This window comes from Dermacentor silvarum, chromosome 3, assembly GCF_013339745.2.
Source record: "Dermacentor silvarum isolate Dsil-2018 chromosome 3, BIME_Dsil_1.4, whole genome shotgun sequence".
NCBI classification, from domain to species: Eukaryota; Metazoa; Arthropoda; class Arachnida; order Ixodida; family Ixodidae; genus Dermacentor; species Dermacentor silvarum.
Window position 1 is genome coordinate 177,869,724 of NC_051156.1, and position 6,000 is coordinate 177,875,723.

Genomic DNA, 6,000 nt, shown 5'->3' on the forward strand with positions numbered 1-6,000 from the left:
GGCGACGGCAGAAATCCAGTTTAAGTGTCCATGACGGCAGAAATCCAGTTTAAGTGTCCATATAGCAATAAAACAACACAGAAACTAACATAAGTGAGCATGGGTCGAGGTGTGTGTGTGTGTGTGTGTGTGTGGGGGGGGAGAGGTACACTAATAAGAGACGGCTGGAAGATTGGCGGTGGAAAGTAGAGGTGGGCGAATATCAACTTTTACGTCTACGAATCGAATACGCATATACTTACAGCAGAAATATTTGTTACGGTATAATAATTAGGTATCACGCCTGTGCTGACTCGTGCAAAAAAAGGCAGCTATCTGTCGGGGACAATAGATCAGTTCTAAAAACAATATTGTCATTAAAAGTTCTAAAACTAATTATCATTAAAAAAAACACTACGCGAACGGCCTCTTAACAACCTCAGAGCTTGGTTGTAACCAAGTTTCCCAGGAAAGAATGGCTGCTGTATGACTTGCTTTACAATTAGTATATAGCATGCGTGGAACATAAATGGTTGCCAAAAAAAAAAAAAGATAAGTGGAGAAAATAAGCGCTTTATACGACCTAACGCAAAAATGAAAATGTAATGGTTCGACGGTGGTTGCCTGTAGCGGCTGGCTGACCTTTATTTTATTTTGTATTAAAGATAGACGGTGCATGTTTTTGAAGGCGTAAATTAGATAAAAGGTTTATACTAGGTGTACAAGGGCATTGCGCCACATAATCACTTTTTGAAAAATATTAAGATTTTAAAAATCTTTGAAAATAATCTATGTACGTACCTTGGGATACTATGTAGGTTATTCGAAGTGGTATCTCGTGGCCGTGCCATAAGGATTGGCTCCAACGACAGTCCGGATGCAAGCTGGCCGCACCTTGAATTCTATGTACAAAGAAATGTTCGTGTTGTACCTCTGCAAGGACACCGCTCGCATTATACTGTACGTACGAAGAATATTCGTCTTGTTTTATTGCGATAAAAACTATATGGACACCCCAAGCTAATTTCTGCCGTCGTCGATAGGTTATGTACGTGTATATTGGCGCGATAGCGTTAAGGGTCTCGTGTCGCAGTAAATGTCGCACAAGATCAGATGTCGGCGCCGGCGTCGGCAGCGTTGTCCGTTAGAAAAAAAGAAATGGTTAGCTCAGCGGTAATGCAGTTCCACTCAACGTGAATGCTGGGGAAGTGCGGAGCAGTGACTCGCCGGTATTTCCCTTTTGTTTTCCTTGTGTTTATCTTGTGTTTATCCTGTGTTTATCTGGTGTTTAACTGAGCCCCGCCGCGATGGCTCAGTTAGCTAAGGCTGCTGAGCACGAGGTCACGGGATCGAATCCCGGCCGCGGCGGCCGCAATATCGATGGAGGCGAAATGCAAAAACGCCCCTTCGCTTGCGTTGTAGTGCACGTTAAAGAACCCCAGGGGGTCAAAATTAAACCGGAGCCCTCCACTACGGCGTGCCTCATCATCAGAGCTGGTTTTGGCGCGTAAAACTCCAGAAAGAAGAAGTAACTATTATTTTCACATTGTTGGGATTAGCTTGCCTGCGCTGGCGAGCAACTTCAGCTTCTCGGGTGCGCACCGCTTGATCAGCCCTGCGTCGGCGCTGTCTTTCACGGGCGAGCGCCCGCTGTCGCTCCAAGCGTGCTTGCTGCTCGGCGTCCATGGGGGTTTTTACGAGTTTTCATTAATTTGGGTTAATGAATGCTTTAATTCAGGATGTTTTCCGTATTTTATATTATTCATTCATTCATTCATTCATTCATTCATTCATTCATTCATTCATTCTTTATTATTAGAACATAAATATACAATCTGAGTAATTTGTCAGCCCGCCAAAGCAAAGTTGCTTTTGAGCGGGACAGGGCAGTGCTTTGGCGTGAATGACACAGTTTTGTGCTTCAATCAAGGAAACAATAGGGAAGAAGTATGTACAGCAGGAAGATAAAAAGAAATGTCCATATATAGATACACATTTTCTTTATGTACCAGAAACCCGTAGTCCGCGAAAGCATCGATGCTTTTATGCGGACCAGTGTATAGTTTCTCTCAGCAAAGCATAGTACATGTTTTCTTTCGCTTTTCCCCATTCCTCCTTTTCCGTTATCCTCAAACGCTCGACTAATTTCCAATTGTTGTTCCTGCACAAGCAATAACGTAAGCAATTGCACACTTCAGCAAAAAAAAAAAAAAATATTGTGTGTACAGCACGACCATCCATTCCATCATATGTAGCAGTTAGATGTAGTGGTGAAATGTTTTGAAACAAAAACAGACACGAATATAAACACAAAGAACACAATATCCTAGTCCATTTTATACAATAGTTAGCGAAATGATATTGCAAAAAAAAACTCCCATCCCATCGATTTCTCTTATTATTCCCAGTCGTTTGCCAGAACTGTGTGGTGTATGAAATTTTTTATTTTCCGGAGTGACGATACGTTGGTGACTTGTGGTATTTTGTTAAAGTAGAACGGTACATAAAATGCCCTCGTTCTTTTACCATAGTTCGTGAACGCTTTAGCCCGAACGAATGTCTCAATCTTGCGCAAATCCCGAGTTTTTACGTTTTTTGTTTTAAATGTTTCATCAAAATAATGCTTCGTAAGTACTACCGAAAGAAAAAGTTGTTTAATATCAAATATCCCATGTTCTGCCATGAGCTCGCTGTGGCCAACAGCGCTGCTGTTTGTTCCGTATGTTATGTTATGCGTTATTTTCTGTATTATTCTATTTCAGGCTTATTTGGTTTCATTTTATTAATTTTAGGGAAATTTTGTGGGAATTTTATGTCTTACGTAGGCCTTGCGTTGTGCGTGACACCCACCGACGAGGGACGACATCCCGGGCTGCTAATGTGCTCCGCAGTTTTAAAAAATCACAGCATATCCACGAAGTGAATGATGATGAGTGGGCGAAGCACCGGGGGATCATTCGGGTAAACCACAGCTACAGACGAGAGATAAAGAGAGCGCGCGTCGGGAACGAGAAAATTACACCATCTTCCCGTAGGGGAACCCTGAGTGGTATGCGAAGCAGCCATGGGGTCGATTCAAGGTATTTTTATCAGCTGTATAAACTTGGACATGCAGCAGCACCAGCAACGCGCAGAACTGTTGTCGACGCCGTCGGCGTTTTGCCCGCGTTCGCACCGAACGCGCGCAAAGTGGAACCGGAACCGGAAGTGAAACCGGAAGTGGAAGCGGAACCGGAACGCCATCTAGTGAACACTTCATAAAACTACAGGTGGCTACATACTACTACTACTACTACTACTACTACTACTACTACTACTACTACTACTACTACTACTACTACTACTACTACTACTACTACAGAGGAGGGAACGACCTACACCCTAAGGAGCTTCGCCCCTAAAAAGCTACTGATAGACTTGTGTGCATGGATATTGTCACGTGCCTTGTGAGAGAACTGGCGACGCGACGTTTATTGAGGGTAGCGGCTCCTGAAAAACACGGCGCTGGGGGCTGGCTATGGAGCGGGCGGAGAAGCACGCGCACTTCTTCCTTCTTGTCCGTGCCTGCCTCTTAGCACTGTACCCACTACAGCTGGTGGCATTTCCCCCCTTCCTCGGAAAGAGCATCGGCTCGATGCTCAAGAAGGGGTTTTAGAAAAGGAGGGAGAAACAGCATGGGCAAGGCAGGTGCTCGTGCAAAGGACACAATCACAGCTAGATGAAAAACAAAAGCACAGCATCGGGGAAGCGCGACGGGTACAGTCTCAAGAAACAGAGAGGTTGCAAACAGTAGCGTAAGTAGAAAGATGAATAAAAAAATAATAATCACGAACGCGCAACATATGGCTTCATGCGCACAACGTGAACTACGTCAGGGCGAGGTTGTTGTCTACGCCGTGTTTGCGCCGCACTGTCTGGAACGACTTCGTAGTTCACGTCACTAATGCGGCGCAGCACTTTGTATGGGCCAAAATACCGGCTAATCAACTTTTCACAAAGGCCACGGCGGCGAACAGGGGTCCACACCCACACTTGGTCTCCGGGACTGTAGCGCACTTGCCGGTGACGGATGTTATAGCGCCGTGCATCTGCATGTTGCTGCTCACCGATGTGCAACCGCGCGAGCTGGCGGGCTTCCTCAGCGCGCTCAGCAAATTCTTCGGCGTCAGTCGTTAGGTGCTCGGTGTCGTGACACGGAAGCATAGCGTCCAGCATCGTCTGTACTTCGCGGCCGTAAACGAGGCGAAATGGTGCGAACCGTGTCGTCTCTTGTACGGCGGTATTATACGCGAAGGTCACGTAAGGCAAGATGCGATCCCATGTTTTGTGCTGGACGTCGATGTACATCGAGATCATATCTGTGAGCACTGTACCCACTACTGCTGGTGGCAATATATGTGAAAGGGCCGTTGCAAGCGAAACGTCACTGGCTATCGCATAAAAGATAAAATTGGTCCATGTCTAGACTACCATACACACTAGATGACGGATTGCAAGCAATTATCGCACATTATCATGCGGACTTCCGCCGCTAAATCGAAAACGAAGCTTGTAACATACCGATTTTGGTTCTGCTTTTGTCGTTGCCTCACTTGTGCCGATTTGCGATACTTTGTTTAGCAGAATGAAAATAGTAACCAGACTTGAACGTTCGGTTGTTCTAAAATATTTGGTCAGTTTCAAGTATTTGAAAAAAAATCGAATAGTCTTTTTTGAATAGGAATACGAATAGTTCGTGTGCAGTATTCGATTCGTATTCGAAATGTCAACTATTCGCCTAGCCCTAGCGGAAAAGAAAGGAAAATTGGCAATTAAGCTATAGTCGCCGTGTTTCACCCATGAGTATTAACAGTGTACTAGTTTCTTACCTTCGAGGAAGAGGAGGAGGAGGAAAAACTTTATTAAAAACACCAGTCAATGAACGTCAGGAGAGAAATCCTTCTCCCTCGTCGCCCTTAGCCGTCGGCCGGAATACCTTGAGACACAGCAGCAGCAAGGGCTTGACCGATGATGTCCTGCTGGACGTTGGGGTTTGGGCTGCGGAACAAAGCCTCCCAGGATTCTAGAGTGGGCGAGCTATCATGCTTAGACGGACATGTACACACCATGTGAACCAGATTGGCTGCCTCATCACAGAATTTGCACTTTGAATCGAATACTCTTGGATGCCACTTGCTGTAGAGTACGGGGTTTGGAAAAACCCCCGTCTGTAATTTCCTCCACATAACCTCATCTTTATTACTGAGTGTTCTGTCCGCTGCCGGGTAAATTTGTCGATTTAGTCTGTAGTGTACTGTGATTTCCTGGTATGCGCGCATATCCTCTCTTCTGTTTATAGTTTCGGTGACTTGGGAGGTTCCGGGGGTCGACCGGTAAGTGAGACCTCGGGCGACCGAATGAGCCTCCTCGTTCCCTCTAAGTCCCTGGTGAGCTGGTGCCCAAACGAGCAGAACAAGCTGTCTGGGTCCCCCGTCCCTGTTTAATATATGGATGGCAGTCTCCGTCACCCTCCGCGATTCGTAATTTCTCACGGCGTTTTTGGAGTCGCTGATGACCACCTTTGCCCCCCTTTGGCTGACGGCCAAGGCTATGGCCACTTCCTCAGCTTCAACCGTCTCGACGCCACTGACTGTGCAGCACGCCATTGGTGTTCCATCTTCTCTAACCGCCACGGCCGCATATGCCGCTTTGCTGTCATATTCTGCAGCGTCCGTATATAGGACGTCCTGTCGACCAGTATACCTAGTTTGTAATGCCTCTGCCCTGTCTTTACGTCTGCCGTCGTGAAAGGCAGGCTTCATGTTTCTGGGTAGCGGAGGTATTTTTATCTTGTCCCTGATCTGTCTGGGGATGTCTCTTGAGCGCACTTGCTCATGTTTGGGCTCGTAGCCCAATTTCTCTAAAATTTTCCTCCCCGTTTTAGATCCAAGTAGCCTTTGATGCTGCGCGGTAAGGGCAGCCTCAATCAGTTCCTCGAGAGTGTTCGATACCCCTAGCCTCATCAGTTTGTCGGTGGACGTG